Source organism: Pinus tabuliformis, chromosome 1_1 (genome assembly GCF_031772625.1).
Source record: "Pinus tabuliformis cultivar Carrire ecotype Pingquan chromosome 1_1, CPIR1, whole genome shotgun sequence".
Classification (NCBI taxonomy): domain Eukaryota; kingdom Viridiplantae; phylum Streptophyta; class Pinopsida; order Pinales; family Pinaceae; genus Pinus; species Pinus tabuliformis.
Genome location: NC_142297.1, coordinates 297,174,747 through 297,196,253, shown reverse-complemented (window position 1 = coordinate 297,196,253; position 21,507 = coordinate 297,174,747). Strand labels below are relative to the sequence as shown.

The window sequence follows — 21,507 nt, the reverse complement described above, 5'->3', positions numbered from 1 at the left end:
ATTTTTTTATACATGTGAAAAAGTAATCCCTAATTTACTTATGTCCATGTTAGTGAAAATCTATTTTTTATAGTGGTAGCTCAATTATTTGTCATGTCAGTATGAGTAGTGGTACCTTGTGGTCATTATATTATGTTTAGTAGATATAGTAATAAATGGTGTAATTTAAAATTTTTAATTTAGACTACATTTACATCACAATATGATACTCTATAATTGTACCAAAACTTAGCAGTGAATGCAGAATATCTCTCTACATTTGATTTATGGCTACGACCCATGTCTCTACGCATGGAATTCCCTATATCCAGCTACCCTACGCGTGTCTTTTGTTTTTTAGGTAAGATGTCTTCATGATTCATAACATCATTTTGGTCTTAGTCTACCATTAATGTTTCCTGTCTAGATGAGTGGATCTCAGTTCTTATCCTTGTAGCTACGTGTGGTCATATTTAGTCTGGCGTATGGCCTTTCCCTTTCTGTTTTGCCTGGCGCATGGTATGATTCTAAATTGGTTAGATATTTTTTGGTGCCTCGCATACTAGTTATGGCCTAACAATTGCAAGAACATAGAGGATTTCAAGGAACAGAGAGGGTTTCTGCAAGGAACAGAGGAATGAAAAAGATAGAGGGTTTCAAGTAACAGAGAGGGTTTCTGCAAGGAACAAAGAGGGTTTTTGCAAGGAACAGAGGAATGAAAAAGATTGAGAAATGTTTGCAAATTCACGAAGATGGTGACAGTGCCACACCAATGTCACTTTGTTTCTGTTGTGCTAAGAGATGGCTAGAGAATCTCCTCAATTTGTTCCAGAGGGATTCTCTAGATGGCACGAGAAATTGGGCTTTTTGGAGGAATTGATGGAATGGAATCCAGTGGTGGGCCTGGCAGAACTACTCCATTCCCTGCCTGATTCCTGCCATGACTTTCCATTACAAATCCACTAGAAAATGGTGCTGCATCTTCATCAACCAAACCTTCCTCCACACTGCAATGAACCAACACCTTTACTTCTACAACCAAACCTTCCTCCTCATCATAAACCAAACCTTCCTCCTTGTTTGCCCCATTGCAATGGAGGGTTTGTCGAGAAAATGGAGAGACAAACAAACACCAATGTTTGAGAGCCACGAGACTAGGGTTTCTGTGATGGTCATTAAGGGCATGAGGCCCAATGGCAACAAAGTACATACTCATTTATTTGTGGGTGGCAGGAGATAGATATTAAGACCTTCATTCTTATGAAAAGTGGGAGACACTGGTGGGAAACAGTAGGAAACAGTGGGCTAGGCCATCTTAAAATGGAAACAAGACAGCTGAAACCACCGAAACCTTTTTGGTGTAGAGGCCAAAAATATTTTTGGCGCTAAATTGTTTTATCTTTTATATGCTGTGGCTTTCACTGTTATTTTGCAAAGGAACTCGAAGTTGAGCTAGAAGTTTCAAGGAATACAGCAAAGGCTTTATTTTCCACAAATTTTCCTTTCAATTTGATGTATTTCCCTTGGAAAGATGTTGGCATTGGTATTATTTTCCTTGCGTAGCTATATTCATTGGTATAGCTGTAGGAATTGGGATTATTTTCATGGTATAGATGTAGGTATTGGGGATTATTATCAACAATTTCCTGAGCCGTGTCTGGTTCTGTTTCTTTATAATTACATGAAAAACTTAATTTCTGCTTTGAAGTATCGCTCTCTATTTGTGTGTAGACATGAATCCAATCAACCTTGTAATGAGATGACTCACCTGCATGCTGGGAAACACTAGGCATTGGTTTATACATACTAGAGACACTGTCCACTTTTGAATCATACAATTCATCAAGGCCATAAAATTGTTTGTCATTGTCTGGACTCTGAATAATGAAATTTGTCTTCATGAACTTCATCCTCAATAGTTGAGTTATGAGGTTGCAGACCAACATCTGAAACTCAAATATTCTCATAAGCTTCTTGAGGTTCATCGTATGATGAATGAATCAGTTGATGATCTCCAAATTTCAAAGAAACTGCATTAGACAACATGGGACAACCATCATTTTGGCTACTGTTATAATTCTTATGTGATTTTCATTCTTCATCATCATGAGTTTCACTTTTGTCAACCTGTTCAATTTGCTCTTCTTTTTCAACTACATGATCTTGATATCTTTCAATTGCATCTAAATTCTTAAACCCATACTCGTGAGTTTCATTATTAACAAGTGAGATGGGATTTTCCGGAACAGAAGTAGCTGAAATCTACTGTATGGTGCATTCTTCACCATCTCAAACTTCATTGGATGATGCCTCCTTTCTAAATAACAATTCTTTCTTGTCAGTGAAAAACTGTCTCCTTTCTAATTAAGACAAGAAAAGGAATTTTCTTTATGTATCCCATGGAGTATAACCCTTTATATGCAATTGTGTCTTATAACATGATAGTGTTGCACCCTAACCCAACATACAACATTGTAACAATCCTAGTTCCTTTGGGTGTGTTTTGAGAAATGAGGTCATCCTTTTAATAAAATGCACACCCCATTGGCTCATTGTTATATATTTCAACTTATTTGCAATAAATGGCCACATTGATTCACTTGATATCCACCATTCTAGGAGATGCACTGGGATGATCTTTTGCTTGGATATGTGATCATGTGTTTGGCACTAGACTCTAATTCGTTAGCATGAAATAGGTTCTAGAGGGGTGTTATGGAAATATGATTGATTCTCCTCTGAACATCTCAAATCTCCACAAATCTGTGCATAGGTATAATACCAAGCCATGATATTTGTAGCTTGGGTCTTTGAGAAGTATGAGGCATGAAATTGGCATTATTTGTTTTAATCCCACACCAACATTTACTCATGAATTGATGAAACCAAAGCTCATGGGCATTCACTGCATTGTCATTCATTTGAATTCACTTATTCCATGTGTGGTTAACTATATTGGAGGGTTAAACATAATTCTGAGTTTTTATACCCTCTCTGCCACCAGTGTTCTACATTATTTTATGTCTTTTCATTTTCCAAGCATATTTCAAGGTTCTTTATTGCATTTTGGTGTTCTTCTAAGGCAGCACACCATATCGCTTCATCTACCATAATAATTCTTTGGACTCTGATTAGTAGTTTCCATGCATTCTTAATATGCTTCATATGCATTGCTTTTAAAATGTTGATTTCACAGTTTAATATAAACTGGTGATAATTTATTTAAATATTTTATATACAAATTGATGCTTGTTTGTTAGGAACATTGTTTATTTTTTGAGCATCATATATGGAACCTCGTTGGTTTCAATCCTTAATTGCAGAGAGTCAACCAACCAAACTTTCATTTAATTTTATAAAATCTCTCACTTTAATCCAACTTCTGAATGTTGTTATATAAATGATCGAACAGACACTAACTATGGTAGAAAACTATCTTGAGGCATTATCTGGGCAGCGAATCATCCCTGAGACATTATCTGAGGCATTAGCCTATCTCTAAGGCATTATCTCTAGCAGCACATTAAATCTAAGGCTTCACTATGGCAGCAATATGTCTATGAAGCAATTCTGAGATAGAAAGATACCTCTAAGGCACTGTTGATGACAACAGATCATCCCTAAGGTATCAATTGTGGCAGCAAACCACCTATAAGGGATTGTTTGTGGCAACGAATCACCCCTAAGGTTTTTATGTGGCAGCAAATCATCGTAAGGTATGGTATGGGGTTTCAAGGCAAGCAAGGTCTGGTTTGGAGTTGATTGTGGCTGCAATGAGATAGTGAAGTAATGTTTATAGGCAGCAAGGAAATATTCTACAGAGATTACTTTGCATTATGCAACAACAATTTAAGACAGTGCATTACCCTTTGTAATATAATCCAGAGAACTCCTCAATGAAATTAGTCTTACATGCATAGAAGTTTAAACCATCATATTTTAGAATAATTTTATGGTTTTACACGTTGTCATATATTTCAACATTTATTTATGTAATGATCCTAACTAGTGTCCACAAACTTTTCTTCGTAGATTTCTATTACATTATTCTATACAAAATGGCAGACCAAGTATTTATGTTGCTTTTGGTATTTGTATTATTTATGTTGTTGATTTAGTTATAGGTTGGATTTGTTTTTAGAAATAACTTTAAAATGATACTTCAAAAGTTTGTTTGTGACTAGTTAAATGCTTGTTGGAACACTCTGATAAGCTTGCCTCAAAGTGTTGGACAGATCTTCAATGCTCACTCAACACATATTTGGTGTTACAAATTCTATTTTCTTATCGGTTTTTTGATCAAGGTTTTCTTATTTTTATGTTATTATGTGTTTTTTAAGAATGTACCCATGGGTGTTACCGATGCTACTATGGTGGATTCAATGATATTCACTACCTTTATGGAAATTTTAACAAATGCACGAGGGCAAGACTCTGCTATGATGATGCATGAGGTAATCTTGAATATTGTCTTTTATATGTTCAATTATCTTATATTCCTTATTATATTGTGCTAATTTATGTTTGTGGAATGCAGGCAATTGCTAAAGTCATTCCAACCCCTATAACACCTTATAAAACATCTAAGGTAATGATAGTGGTAAAACTTGATCAATATTTTTGTGCATTTAGTTAACTTATTTCACTATATATATTTATTGATATTTGTGTTTTTACTAAGAATGCATTTTGTTGGCATGCAAGATTCATTTATGCCCCTCAATACAACCAATGTTGGCATGCCGGGATCATTAATGCCCCCATATACATCTAATGTCATGCAAGACGTAAGATTCAACCATTTATTTATGTGAGTTTGATTATGTTATTTGTTGAGAAATCTAGGGCATATATTTAATAAAGTTTTTACACAATGACTCCGTGATTTATGAGGTGTTACGAAGAGCTACATCATGCCTTCAACTGGATCACCCCATCCATTTTTTTCTTCTTGTACATACAATACTATTTTAACAAGTAACCCAAGCAATATATTATTCCAAAACATGATGTCAAGTTACTTTTTTAGGGTTTTTATGTAATCAAGAGGCCTTTTTAGGGTTTCTTAAATTCAAACCTTAGATCATACTCTTTTCCCTTTATGTCATTCTAGAGTTTATCCCATGCTCTAGAAATCAAATCATAGGGAACAAATACCTTAAGATTAATGTTTCTAAATACTAGGGTATTTCTTAAAATATAAACCCATAAATTCAACCCTACTACATCTTATGATGGACCCTTTAAAAGAAAATTATTATACATACCTCATGGACACCTATATGTACTAATTAGTATTTTAGTTGCCATGATTATTTGCAACTTTACTGTACATTTCATTGATGATTTGCCACCTTCATGAACTTCTTTTAATGAGTCTTCCGAGATATTGTCATTCTATAATAGGACTTGCTTCTTCATGTGTTCATGAAACCCATGCCTCAGTCATAACAAAAATAATCTTCTTTTTCCTTTTTTTTACATAAATTACATAGAATTGTGATTAGATATGCCATTATGAAGACCGAACCTAGTTACATATTTCAACATTATTCATCTATTATTCCATCTTATTATTTATATTTGTGCCTTGCGGGATGTTTCTAGGGTGACTCCAACAAGTATACAATCTGTTGGTATAGAGGGTCATGTTAAGCCATCTACACCTAGACCAGAACCTCATAACATGCCCTCTATATCAAATGTGGGTCTAGTCAGCATTCTCCCACTAGGACCAGAACAAGTTTCTTTGAGTCTTATAGACTCACAGACAAGAATGTTAAGGCTCCTACCATATATTCGTACAAATGTTCAAATCAGGCAAGAAATAATTGAACAAATTCAGTTATGGGAAATGTCATTGTTGGAGAATGTAGCTCCTGCAAGAGATCAACAGGTAAAATTATTTTATCTTTTTTATAATTTCATTTGTTATGTTTAGGATCATTATTTTAGAAATGAAAAATAGTTCCATATTTTGGTTGGGTTCTTAATAGTTCCACAATTTCATTGTAAATGCAGGAAGTAACTGACACAGTGCCTAATGTATCTATAAGGGAACCTTCCTCAATCCCCAAGACTACAACAATATCATCGGTGACCACAAAAGGAATGCAAGAAGTTACAATCTTGCTCACTTCAGAAGGAAATGTCTTGAAGGATGAAACAGGGCTGAAATTTTATCACTTTATTTTTCGTCGTGCAGAACAATTATTTGGAAATACCATCCAAATGGATTGGAGGAAACAAGCCAATGCCAAAAAAGAGGAACTATTTAAAGATGTAGTAATAGCATTTGGTAATCCTGGATTTGATAAGGAACTTATTTTATAGATTGCAAGTAAATACATGCACTCAAAGAGGTCCAATTTAAGGACAAAGTTGACAAAAAACTTGATGTATCCATGTACAACTTGGATCACAGACCAAGTGACGTGGGATGAACTTATGAAAGATGCCAAGTTTAAGAGGAAAGTCCTCAGAAATCCAAACTATACGCCATCTACACAAGGAGGAGCTAAGAGACGCCTTCGAGATACAACAAAAGCAACCCAAGCTAGGGTGTCAAAAATTGGATCTCACAAATTAGGCTCTGGTGGATATAATAGTATTCGTGGTGGTATGGTAAGTGATATTTCCATCTATTATATTTTCTATTTTAGGAAAAGTAACCATGGTCATGTTGAGTTAATTGTATCTTATTAGTTATTTTACCTTATAGATATGATTATCTTTGTTAATGTAGGTTCACCAATTTCAAAAGGAAGCTTCAGAGGAAGACCTAAAATATGCTTTATTACATGGTTCCCAAGGTCTTCGCCAACACATGATAAATCGAGGGGAAAAATTAATTACTGGTTATGGATCTGAGGTTAGTTGTTTATAATATTATATGAATAATGCAATAAATCAATCAGAGGTTTTAATGTTATTATAACAAGTTAAAGTGTTTTGTGTATAGGAATCAGGTGAAACATCTGGGAGTGAGCATGGGGAGGAGATACAAGCACATGATGATTTGTTGTCGCACAAAATCATCCAATAGTCACTCCTAAACCTTGGCAGGAAACCATTATTGAACTTCAGTGAATGGGAGACAGAAATAATGAGGAGGGTGTTCAATGTGATGAGAATTGCACACCCACAATTAATGTAGCGCCTCCCAAAAAGAGGACAACAACGATTGATATGTGTTAAATTTTAATAACTTGAACATGCATCGCTCTAGCTTCTAAGGAGCACACTAGGTTGTGAGGGTCCAAACATAAACTAGTTATGTGTGCAACATAACAAATTTTGAAGATACTTTGTTTTTTTGATGAGTACTTACATATTATGGGCATCACTAAGATTGTTCCAGGTCCTAACTTGTATTATTTGTTTGATTATGATCAATATGATATGCTTATATTTGTGTTGTATGTCCTGTTCCTAAAAGTTAGTTAAAAAAAATTTGTCCCATGGTGCAAGAAGAAACTGGCAAGTGAAGTTGACATGAAGGACATACACCTCATGTGTTATTTCTTGGTCTTGGAGGTTTGGTTGAGTTGAGGTGAGGTGGTCCTCGGATAGGGGTAAGTAAGCAATTGAGATTCTGAAGAAGTTTCAGATAATGGACAATAAACCATAGGCTACTTTTATGATACATATTTTTAAGTTATCAGTAGATTAAGATTCAAATTTGGTTGATTTTTAGGCGTACAAAAAGTATATAGGTTCCCTAACATATCTGGTAGAATTTAGCAGTCAAATTGCTGTGTGCATGAGATCCCTTGTCTCACAAACAAGGGGGGCTCAGACACCAATTTAGTGTCCAGCTTGGCTGCTAATATATGGTTGAGCTGAGGTTGCTGCAAATATGCTCCATGGTCTGAGGTATGCAAGGTACTTAAAGGGAACACTGGCACAGTACTTTGAGCTGTTGCATGCTTTAGTGGATTTTGACAGGGCCAAAGATGCAGGTGGCAGGAAGAGTGATTCATGGTTTTGTTTCAGCTTGGGTTCAAATATAATATCTTTTTTAGGATGGGATACCCATGTGTGCAAGTTGAAGAAGTCCCTTTCTGGGCTAAAGTAGCCTCTTGTGCTTGGTACTCATGGATTTATGAGTACTTACAGATTATGGGCAACACTAAGACCGTTGCAGGTCCTAAATTTTATTATTTGTTTGATTATGATAAATTTGATATGCTTATATTTGTGTTGTATGTAGATTACCTGGTCCTAATAGTTAGTTTAAGAAACTCTATCCCATGGTGCAATAAGAAACTGGCACCTCTGGTTTCATAGAATGAATATTTACATATAAATTTGTTATGGGTATTCTATGAATGCATGGATTTACATTTGATCTGGTAATGACAGACCCAGATGCTCCTAGTCCAAGTGAACCCAACATGCAGGAATGGGTGCACTGGTATAATAAATTCCTTCCCTTCTCCTTTCTTCGATTTATAGAAACATGCAAGAATGGCTTCATTGGTATAATAAATTCCTACCCTTCTGCTCTCTTCAATTTATACAGACAATACACTAAAAACACAATACACTGCAAAAAATTGAAAGAGAGACACTCTAATGGTAATAATATTTGGTTATTATTACCAAGTCTGATATGCACATCGAGGTTGCAGAGTTCATATCTCCAGTTTTAGTATTCTAATATGCATGCTTGAGCTTCACATCCTCTGCAATCTTATCAAAGTTTGTAGTGCATATTAGACTAGATAGGTCTGATTTTATTTGTTAGTGCTCACATTCAATTATAACTTGATGGTGTCTAAACAATGGCACCAGTTTAGATCATGTTGTTCCATTCTCCATATTCAATGAACTCACTGCCTTTGTCCATATTCAATGTACTCAGTGCTACCACAAAATGGCACATACATAGAAGCTGAGTCATTCCCATCTTCACATAGAGTTGCCCGCACTTCCTCTTCCTCCTTTTGCATTTGTGCTATCACCACTTCATTACATATTTGCCACACCATACTATTTAGTATTTTTATATGGGCCAATACACTGTCCTAGTCATCCCAGCTGTATAATGCATAGTTGTACTGTTGTAACACTAAGATAGGCACCAGAAGCTATGCTACTAGAAATGATTAAAAGTAAAGTAGGATGCTAAGACCTTAATGTCTTTGCATGTCAAACACTATGCAATAAACATTCAGGTTTGCACATGGAGTTCATAGGTTCAAGGGTAAAACATTGAGATCGTGGCCAACCCTAATAGATTTAAGGTTGTTTGCTTCTGGACTGTAACACTATCTAAGAAACATTTTGTTTGCTCATTGATTCTGTTGATTCAAAGTTAAAATCAATATTATCTAATAAAGAGTTACTTTTCGGCAAGAGCTAAGAGATTCAAGGTTAAAACATTCAGGTCTGCAACTAGAGTTAATAACTTAATAGATCCATCTTCAAAGTTAAGACATCTTTTTTTTGGCCTGGGAAACACTATCTAATAAATATTCAATTTGAAATAATAGTCTTTGGACAATCAAGTATTATTTAATAAATATTTTGAGTATTTTCAAAAACCTAGCGATCACATATTCACTTTTAAAACATTAAAATAACAGTTTTTGTCTTGTCAAAATACCATATAATTGGTACTAGAGAATAATAGATTCAAATTTTTGAATATGAGGTTTGCACACAGTTATTATTTTATTCTGGTTAACCAAAATAGATCTGGTGAAAATGGATCTATTATTTATGGTAGTTCTTTAAATTTGGTATCTCAGTGAACTTTGCACCCAGCTTAAAAATAGATTGATAAAGATGGATATAATGCTGGTTGGTATTGGTAATGGGAGTTTATTCATAGTTTTTCTTATAATTTGGTATCTCTTTGAGGTTTGCAGCTGGTTGATGGATAGATCGTAGTTCAGTTGGATCTACTCTAATTTTCATCTGGCTTTAATACATCATGGATGGCTTTAATACATCATGGATTTTTGTGGACTTTAATGGTTAAGAAAATTCTATCATAGTGTATTAGGTTAAGATGGTTTATTTATTTATTTTCTCCTGTCTTTTGCTTAAGTTGATATATTCTTTGAGATTAAGATGCTTTTTTAATAGGTTTGATGAAGATTAATGTATTCTAGTTTACTAGGTTAATATTTTTTGTTTTAGTAATTTTTTTGTTCTCATCATCTTAAAGATAACATGAAGTTAAGATGAATCATTTTAGTTCTAAACTTTTTTGGTTTTAGGTTTATTTAAGATCAGTCTCTTCTAGCTTGTGAGGTTAATTTGTTTTGTTTTAATCTTTTAGTTTTTTTAATTGTTTTACTTTTTTAGTTGTTTTTACCTAAGGTGATTAACTCTTGAACCGAGATTTTTTTGTCAGTTTTTTTAAATACTGACTTTTAAGGATTGAGGTGTGATATTTTCTAGGTTTAGATAGATTTATACTATCTTTAGGTTAGATTAATGGAACTGATATTCTTACAGATTAGATAGATTTGTACATTCTTATGTTATATTAAATGGAACTATGTTGGATTCTACTAGGTTATTTATAGTTGTTTTAAGATAATGGTCAATAAGTTGAATAAATAATAATTTTTTCTTTTGTATTGGTGATCTCACTCAGGATAGTGACTGATATTCCTAGAGCCACAGATGTAGCTCAAGGCCAGCTAGCCTTTTCACTTGGTGGACTGTGTGGATTACATAGTACTTGGCCTTCGTTCCTTCTATTTTTAACAGTTCAAAATGCTGTTTAATTTCATTATTTTATCTCAGTAGTTGAGTTTACAAGTTTTTGCAGGGCATGAAATAGATATGCTATGATTTGTGACATGATGTACTTTCTATCCCATTAACTATTTTGGTCATATTTTTTTTCGCATGCTTTGTAATACTAGGTACTTTTCCTATCTATCAAAAAAAATCATGAAGTTCGATGCGTGCAAAGGAGTATGCTTCTGGATACCCTTGCAAAAGAATTGGCTCCAAGAATGACCAGATTCAATGCTAAAGTTGTTTCCATTCAAAAGCCTACAGATTCTTCTTTAACTATAGTAAAACTAGGAGATGGAACGCTTATCAAAGCTACGGTAGCATCTTAAATCCAAACTTCTAACTTCCATTTGAAGTAGTAAAACTTGGGCGTAATTCTAAAAAATTACCTCGCAATTACGCTACAATAAGCCTTCTGAAGCTGAAGCTAAATGATTACATATCCTTGGAATGTAACAATGTCTGAGCCCCTCTAAAGACATCCTTCTATAGACTTTGATTCTCAAATGATATTTGAGGCATCCCTGTTCTCCTATGTTTTTTACCTGTTTTCTATGGAATGGGGATGAGAACAGGAATGCCACAAATATCATTTGATGCATCTCCAGTTTTGTGGGAATGGCTCATTGGATGTCGCTAAGACATCCTCTACATGAAGAGACCATTCTTAGGATATTTCCAGCAAGAAAGGCACTAGTCTGCGATTCCTGAATTTTGGTTCTATGTTGGAGCCATTGGTGAAATTCATTTTCTTGCCAATTCTTGCTGGAAGATAGAGTCATTAACCTTTGGCCCATTACAATGTCAACCTGCAAAGACAATTAAAGCATTGGATAAATATGCACCTTTTATACTACAACAAACCTTTCATAGGTTGTTTGAGACAAATAAAATGCAAGCTAAGTTGAGTTCGCGTTATATATCAATAAATAGAAGTTCCTCCTCAACTGTACATTGTATATATTATAACCACTGACATAATGATGGCATGATCTAGTGAGAAGCCTTCATTAACTAAATTACATTATGTTATATGGAATTGTCTTGATTTACTATCGAGTACTCACATGTCTGTTTAAGGTTAAAAAATTAGTAAACTGCATTCAAATGCATGCTAGTCACATTATTTTCTGCTGGACAATTATATTGCAGATAAGTAGGCATTGTGCTGCTGGACAATTGTTCAACTTATGAATAATTACAAGTAACCAAAAAATTCGGTTTCTCTAGTAGAGAACTATTTAGCAGAAAATTAAAATAGATTGCTAGTCTTTGCTTTCAGCTAGGACTAACATCCTTTGAGTTTTCTTCGATCTTCAAGACAAACTATTTCCACTGTTAAAACTTAAATAGATATAAGGTAGAGGGTAGGCAATATTTAGCTGGCCAGAGGCCAAGACTACTTTATGTAACCCAAAGTATAATCGTGAACAACTATAGCTTGTATTGAAACACTTGCATATAGGCAATGAAGCACATAAAGTTCCATCGTAAGTTGCACATGTACATAATCAAAATGTTTGCTATTAAATAATTTAAGAATCAATACACATTTTAGCCTAGGAGACCATGACCATATACAACGATGAGAATAGACAAATTATTTCCCAACTTAATATTCAACCTCAGTTTGATTTTCTTGTTTATAACCCAGGAAACCATGGTAAGAAGGCCTGTAGATCCAAAGGGGGAGCTCAGAATGATGGCTCAAGAAGTGTGTGGTTATGTGGAAGTTGTTCTGAATAGTCTTGCTGCAAATGTTCCCAAAGTAAGACATCCATGTGGATGAGAACACAATACAACCTTACAAAATCTTAGTGTTTATTCAGTCCATGATACTTGAATTGATGATTTTGATGATTTGCAGGCTATGGTGCTTTGTCAAGTTGAGAAAGCCAAGGATGAAATGTTGACCCAACTTTATAGCTCAGTCTGGTAAGGTTTAATGACAAAATGTGTTTAAGGTACGTCAATAATTAGTTTGATTATTTTCCCATTTCTATATTTTGACAGACTGATTTTGATTTTCACTTGAAATCAGGTCTCTTGGGACTTTACAAAAGTAGTGTTTTTTGTCATCCTCTGCATGTGTAGTAGACACCTGTTGATTGGAGAACTGTACATTTGAGCTTTTGGGGTGCCTTTTCAACTTTTTGTTTAAAAAGGTCCTACACGGATTTAAACTTGGATCGATCCCAAGAGAACTTTTTACTTATCAATTCTATTTTCCCGTGTTGATATGTATGTAGTGTGGGCTCAGTAGCAACACCTTTTAACCTCAATACCAATGACAATGGAGCAACTATGAGCCCTTTTCTGGTTCCTTTTTATCAGCACTTTGTTTTACTCGTTTATGTCTCTTTAGTTTGAATTTTAATTTAATTTAATTTTGAACTTATAGACAGACTGTGTTATTGGTTGTTTTGATCAATATTGGTTTGCTTTTCCTGCTTCTGTTGGCATTTTCCTCGTTGAATTGGCGAGGGTTCTGTATTTTTCCACTTATATTTATTTGAATTTTAATTTAGTTTAATTTTGAATTTATAGACAGACTCTGTTATTGGTTGTTTTGATCAATACTAGTTTGCTTTTCTTGTTTCTGTTGGCATTTTCCTGATTGAATTGGCGATGGTTCCATGCTTTTCCACTTCTATTTATTTGTTTCCTTCTTATGTACTGATTGGGATTTTGTTTGTTGCAGTATTGATGGGATGTGTGAAGTTATCATGTTTGATGTTACTGCACGATTAACTTACAAGAATGTCCCAGCATCACACAGAGATATTCGCAGGTATCTCTTTTGTAGAGGGGTTGGATCTCTAAGTAGAAATGAAGGTTCCTTAATTGTGTGGTGGCACAACTGCCTGAACCGATTAGCTAAATATCTTTGTGAATTTCAGGGTGTGTGAGAACATTCCTATTGTTCTTTGTGGAAACAAGGTTGATGTGAAGAATAGGCAAGTGAAAGCTAAGTAAGTTACTTTTCATAGAAAGAAGAATCTTCAGTACTATGAGATATCTATAAAAAGTAAATACAACTTTGAGAATCCATTCCTGTACTTGGCACAGAAGCTCTCAGGGTGAGCCTTTAATCTAGTTTCTGATGCTCCCTAATATGAATGTTATATTAAAAAATTTGCATTGATTCTATAATGGGTCGTTTTTATAGGGATCTAAACCTTCATTTTGTGGAGTCACCTCCTCTTGCTCCTCCTGAGGTTCAAATAGACCTTGCAACCCAGCAACAGTAAGTAGAATGCTATTTTCTTATTTTTTTCGTTAACTTTTATTGAAATAATTTGTTCTATTTCTAAAAGATTGAAACTTTGGCTTACAATCTTTTATGTTGTCAGGTATGAGGCAAAACTTGTAGCAGTTGCGGTCCAACCCCTTCCAGATGACAATGATGATGCTTTTGAATAGCTTTGTTAAGATGCTTTTGCATATTTAGGGATTGGTGGATTCAATTAGTTTTGTATCATTGGAGTTTTCTCTTGAGTTTCGACATTTAATTCTGATTTGTATTTGGGGCTTAGAATAGCATTATCGCATCTCTCTATATGTGATTTGGGTACTGTGTAGATGTTTTCATCGGTGGAGTTGGCTAAGCTATCTTAGTTCAACTCCATTACAGAGCTATTTTTATATGCTAAGACAGTTTTTTCCGTTATATACTCTTGCACATTTTGAACAAGAACTTTTTTTACTCTTCAAATATTTCAAGAATGCTCAAGTGCCTTTGGTTGTGTACTGTTGTGGGAAATGTTAGTGGCGATGATTGTTGTTTGTGATATATTATGGCTTGTTAAAACTTTCCCTGAAAATTCTAGCTATGTCTGAGGATTTATTTTAACTCTGAAATTGGTTTACATAAAGCTTGTACAATGAACAGTTTACCTGCTAAACTATCAGAATAAATGATATTATAAAGTAAGTGCTAATACCTTCTATACAGGCCAAATCCTCCCTTTGCAATATTGTTTTCATCCGGGACACTTTCTGTTGCAACTATCAATGTTTCCGTGGTAAAAACTATTGGTTGACCCTACGTATAACCTCTGTTTCCATTCGAGGCTCTATAGATTTCAATTTCTGCAATGCGAACTTGCAATTTCTAACTTCGATTGGAAGTCATGCAACATCTGTATGGAAAAAAGATTGTATTTGCAATAACATCAAGAGGAAAGAAAGAGGCATGTCCTCTAGAATGGATCTTCACACTGAGACCAATGCTAATGGTGTTGAGAAACTAATGTGCAATGGAATAAACAATGTTGAGGTGCAGAAAAAAATATATTTTTCCTGCTCAGGAGCAACCCAACATGGCTCAGGTATCTTTCTGCGAGAGCATTCCAGTGGTGGATCTGAAACACCTGGATGGCCCTAGCAGAACCACTGTCATACAACAAATCCAACGTGCATGTCAGGAGGATGGATTTTTCCAGGTACAACCTTCAATCTCCAATGTCCCAAGTTATGATTTTTTTGCGGAAGGGATTGGATTCATGAGGCTTTGAATTTTGAATCTCATGATATTGCGATATAAACTGTTTTGAAGATTTGAATTTTGAATCTCATAATATCTCTGAATAAACTTCAGAAATCTCAATTATGAACATTAGTTCTTTAAAAAATTTATGTTCAAATTCAGTATTAATATGATTGAAGCTGCATGATATGATCAGATAGTGAACCACGGGGTACCAGAGAGGGTGATGAAAAACATGATGGGAATCACCAAAGAATTCTTCGAAATGCCGATGAAAGATCGTGCATGCCTCTATTCAGAGGATCCAAAGAAACTGGCTCAGCTTGCTACAAGCTTCAATATTCACAAAGATGAAGTTCTTAACTGGAGGGATTATCTGAGACACTCTTGTTTTCCATTACACAAAGTCAACCATTAAAGCAGCAATCATAACTCGCTTGGCTTAATATAATATTGAAGCTTTTATTACAGGGAAATTGCAGGCAAGTACACTGTGGAGGTGAGGGCACTGTGTTTAAGGCTGCTGGCTACAATTTCTGAAGCTCTAGGATTCCATTCTGATTACTTGAATAATATTTTTGGGGAACACAGACAGTTGTTACTTGTAAATTACTATCCACCATGCCCAAACCCAGATGTTAACATTGCTTTAAGGAGCCATTCAGACGCAGGTGGCATCACTATTCTAATGCAAGCCGATGTTAGCGGTTTGCAAGTACTTAGAAAAGGGAAGTGGGTTGCTGTAGAACCCATTTCTAATGCCTTTGTTATCAAATGTAATAAGCGAGTCTTCCTTGGTTAAAATCAAAATAATTCACGGGCTACATAAGAAACTCAACAAGCTTTTGATAGCTGACCAGTTAAAGAATATTTGTGATGAGTCCGTTCAGAGTATTAATTTTCAACAATGATCAAAAATATTTTGAAAAAGAAGTTAAAATAACTGGGCAGGCATAAAAACGTTCCATTATAGACTGTTCAAGCGAAAGAATACTCACTCTATAATACTATGTAATCCAGTTCTAGATGTCATACTCACTCTATAATACTGCGTAATCTAGTTGGGCAATGAAGCTATATTTTTGATAACATGATTGAAGTATAAAACTAACCCATACCTGCCACCAACAAAATTCCTACAATCTTGTACAGTTGATAACTGTGGCTATCAAACCTGCCTGGGTATTCTTGTGGGTATGTTGTCTGTCGAACACATAAAGGTATCGCCATTTCATTAATTAGGTTGTCGATTGATTTGTGCATAAAGATTCGCATTGTCTAAATCTAAAGTCGTTTCCATTCAACAGTCTACAGATTCTTCTTTAACTATAGTAAAACTGGGAGATGGAACGCTTATCAAAGCTAAGGTAGCATCTTAAATCCAAACTTCTGACTCCCATTTGAAGTAGTAGAACTTTGGCGTAAATTTAGTAATGAATTGAATCCCCTCGTGCTAAAAAAAGGTAATATTAATAACCCATATGCGCTGGTTTCTATCAGACAGGAATTTTTGTGGTGGTTTCTCTCATACACGAGTACTATTTGTGAACTTTGAATGTGAAAGTACTTTGAAAGAACATTCAAAATGATTTTATTTTATTTTTTAATAATTTTTTATATTGTCTCTAGAGAGACAATAGTTTGAATTATGGACATATAGTCTCTATAGAGACAATATGTTTTTAATCTCAACTATTGTCTCTAAAAAGACAAAAATCTAATTTTCTCTAAAGAGACAGAAATGAAGTTGTCTCTAGAGAGACAAATGAAATTGTCTCTAGAGAGACAAATCAAATTGTCTGTTAATAGACAATTATTCTTGTCTTTATAGAGACAATAATAATATGTGTTCTATATTGTCTTTATAAAGACAAATTTTTGAGACATTATATTTTGAGACACCCGCTTAGAGACAATATTTAAGACAATACACAAGTTTCTTTTTGTCTTAAGTTAAGACAATTGACTCAAATATTGTCTTAAATATTGTCTTAAAACCCCCCTACATGTAGTAGTGACATAAACATGAACAAAAAAATGCACCATATATATATACATATACACACACACACACACACAAACAAGTCCAATAACTACATCTAGTAGAATAAGTGAAATCAAATATCTAATTAAACAGACGTAGCTTCAGGCTATTCTGCAGTAGAAGACGATGGCAGGTCAACTATGTATGCGCCCCAAACGCGCTCTGTCAAACTCTGAGGTGGAGGATGTGGTGGTTTCTTTATTCTGTCAGGAGAAACATGAGGCACATCCTGTAGCTCTAGCATCTCATCATCACACGACTATGAGGAGGTCTATTACTAGAAGGATCATCGACACCCTAACAACCATGATTTGATGGGGTGGTACAACTAGAAGCATTATGATCACCACCCTCATCATTATCATCATCATCACCACCACCCTCATATGGTGCATCAGTTGTTGCATGATGTTGGCTTGCATTCGTCATCGTTGTAAGTGTTCTACTAGCTACGATGATATGTCACATAAGATACATCATCTCATGTGCACAACCCTTGTACAAACCCACGAAACTAGGATCTATGATGATATCTCGAGGAGTCATAAGGAGGACTCCCAGATGAATTAAAATACTAGCCATTCTATCAAAGTAATCCATCCAAACTCGTAGACCAGGCCTACGACCCCAAATTCCCATGCCCTGCTGAGGATGTGCCTCACCCTCTTGGGCCTCATCCATCTCCTCATCTTCGCCGACATCCGGTGGGGACGGAGACATGTACCTATCAAATGTGTTGATATCTACAAAATATATAGTACAGATAAATAATTATACAATTTCATTAAACAATTTAATAAAACTAGTTAAATAATGTACTGGAATAAATTTTATTCTAATTCATCAAAATAAGACAATGAAACTAGTTGATTAACTTAAAGAAAACACTAATATTACTTCTATCATATAAAGGCTCCAGCATTGTGAATAATATGTTGGGACACCCTCTCAAATCAATCCCCGCATATGTAAACACTAACGTAACAAACGCATGGTCATCATGGCTAACCAGTAATGCCAACGCCTTGCAAGAAATCCTGGCTAGAAACTCTAATAAGCCCCTCTTGGGCATCATCTTCCCCCACCTATGCATCCTGACATCAATGATTGGCCTAGGAGGGTGACAGAAAAATATAAGCTTCATCTTAAGAAACCTCTCAAAAAATAAACAAAAAATCTCAAAAACGAAAGGGAAGGTCTGCCTCCCATGTCTCAATGCATGACATCTATCTAAATCCATGCAAAACTGCCTCATAAAAATGGCAAACCATATGATGTAGCGTGGCACCTAAATCAAAGAATCAACATAATATAAAAAGAGGGAAACTATTGCACCACCAATCATTACCAGAGTATGCAATGGTGGTCACTAATAACAAGAGGCACCTAACATTCTGTGCAAAAAAAGAAGTAATCTATGGTTGTCCACCACAAACCTAAAAAGTAGATGGAAGGACCACATGAGACCCGACATATCTCAATGTGTACATAAGCTGAGTCTCAGCTATAACACCATGGTGGACATTAAGGAACAGGGAAAAATACTCTCCTCTCCTCGATAGGCTAGTGATAAAGTATATGTCCTCCTCAGTGGGCTTATATGAAACCATAGGACCGATATAGAAAGCCTGCTCCTGGACACTCCATCGACAGATCAGATTTTCCAAAAAGAGAAAGTGCACCTTAAGTGATGTATTCTCCTCACAGTACTTGAGGAGGCCTACATTCCTCAAGAGTTCTCCAGTCACTGCAGTAATAGGAAGAGGATATAAATACCTCTCCCTCTCTCTGGTCTGTCATGTTCTGACCATATTGTATGGGTCTGCCTTCTACTCCTACTTCTATTAGTGCTCCCTCTACTTACTTCTCTGCTACATGATTGACATATAAATTACATCATCCACATATATAAAACACATTTTTTTATGAAATGCAACATGTTTTTAAAAATATGGAAACGTATATTTGAAATAAATAAAAAAAAAACTGGTGCGCTCAAAACACAGTCATGCACCAAATCTTGTGCACTTTCTACTATAATTGTGCTGCTACTAGTGTGCACATAAGCATGAAAATCAGTGTTGGTTTGCAATTTCAAATTTTAATAGTGGTGCAGAAGACTTATGCACAGTGCAAACAAATAAACTTTTCACACCGATATGGAACGTTCAATTTGACGAACGCACTGAGATATGGCTATATTTTTAAATATTAAATTTTTGGTATGTTTGGTAAATATAAACACACTGGGAGTGACACACTGACATACAATATTTCGTGTCAATCTCGATGTGTTTTCTTTTACAAAACACACCGCAACAATGATGGTTTGTTATGTTCATGCACCAACGTGAAGTGCACCATGTAAATTAACATGGTCCATCGCTATTTGTGTGAGCCAAACATATCAAACGCACTACGTGGTGAAAATAAATTTGAAAAACAATGGAAAATTAAGCCTAACTGACAATTCTAATCCACTAAAAAATTAAACAACAAAGGAACATGGAAATTACATAGACATTTTATCGTTGTGAAGGAATTTTGGACATGTAATGGAGAAAAAATAAATTTTAGGACAGTTTGAAAAATTGAAAACTCAAAAAATGAGCATGGTATGGAAGGATGGTGAGCAATAGAAGCACCAACATCAGGGTGCTTGCATGTGGCAAGAGTGGAACCAGTGCCTCAGGGCTCTCCCGCATTGTAGATTGTAAAAATGAAAATTACAATAGGGAGGGATTTTTTTCTTTAACCCTCCTTCGAGCCATTTCTCTAAATGCACCGCTACCGAATATATCCAAAAGCACCACATTTTTTTAATTAAAAAATATCACAGTGCTTTTAGTGAGATCCTTGGGGGTGTTTCTATAATGTTAACGCGCCATTGTTGTTTTTTACTATAGCACCACTATTTTTCTATAATTTAAAAAACGTGTAGCGATACTCTATCGAAGATGCTCCATGGAATTTTGTTAAGCCTACCGCACTGGGCTTCATTGGAAATAACATTGTATTTCTTTGAAATTTAAAAATATAGCAATTCTCTCGACTCGTATGCACCAAGGCATTTTACTATGTGAAGGGAACCGGTGCTATCAACTATTCCTGCATTCGTGCTTTACGATATGTAGCACATCGTGTTTTCGTATTTTAGAAAAAAAATTATCGATCGTGTACCATGTTATTTGCAACACTACTTCTTGTATGGATAGTAAAGAACTAACGCGTTTGTATATTTTAAATGCACCATTCAAAAAACATCTGCTCAAGCATCAGCCCACCAACCTCCACTAGTGACCTTTGCTACAAAAAAAAAAATTGGCCTTTTTTAATCCACTAGAAGGTCTTTTGCTTATAGTGTTATATCCCATGTCAGTAGCTGCTCATGTCCAATTAGCCACAAGGAAAAAGACACTTTAGGCCATAATTTTGTGCACCAGATGCGTTTCCATAGCCAATTCGGATCTACCCCCAGTGTTTTTTTAAGGAGATTATAATCCTCCTTGATAGTAAAGTATATACTCAAGTGATATCTGCACCAAAATTTGTCTGATTCATAGCTCTTGCAGATGGTTTTTAGTTGAAGAGTAGGGATCAATGATTTCCATAGGAGTGTATGTTGATGCTCTAGCTAGTACTTTGGTTGTTTTGACTCTCTCCATGTTGAGTTAGGATTTAGATTGATCCAAAAATATGCCACTTTAGATGCTCTACATCCCTCACTATATTCTTTTACTTCCTTGAGCTCCTGTTTTTCTCGCAAACGAGGAAGTTGCATCAAATATTCTTTCCAGAAGAGAGTTTGTCCATTATTGACTTCCCAAAATCTATGGTCCTGAATAATAGAACTATTTCCCTATTCCATATTTGAAATGGAGGACCCAATTGGAAAAATTTTCCTTCTTAATAGCACTGTAGTATTCAAGTTTTCTGCATACTTGTGAGGCCAGATCTATTTCCATAGCTCTGAACCTCCTTTCAACCATCTCCACCACAGTTTATCGCCCATTACTTGATTCAAGATCATTGGATCTCTTAGCACGAGGTCTCCATGTATTTTTGGAAATCAGACTATCCCAAGACACAAAAGACCATTTCTTTCACGTTTGTACTCCCTTGCATCAGAAATTATGAGATTTTAATGACATATATTTTAAGATTCACTCGGGAGACGAGAGAGCTAATAGAAAATACATTATCAAAGCCCACGAGATGGATTCTAATCAAATAA

The 21,507-nt window shown here is 35.2% G+C and overlaps 1 pseudogene; it reads left to right on the top strand.

Moving 5' to 3' along the window:
- The first annotated feature begins 15,062 nt into the window (after positions 1 to 15,062).
- On the top strand, positions 15,063 to 16,031 carry LOC149212730 (protein DMR6-LIKE OXYGENASE 1 pseudogene; annotated as a pseudogene).
- The last annotated feature ends 5,476 nt before the right edge of the window (positions 16,032 to 21,507 follow it).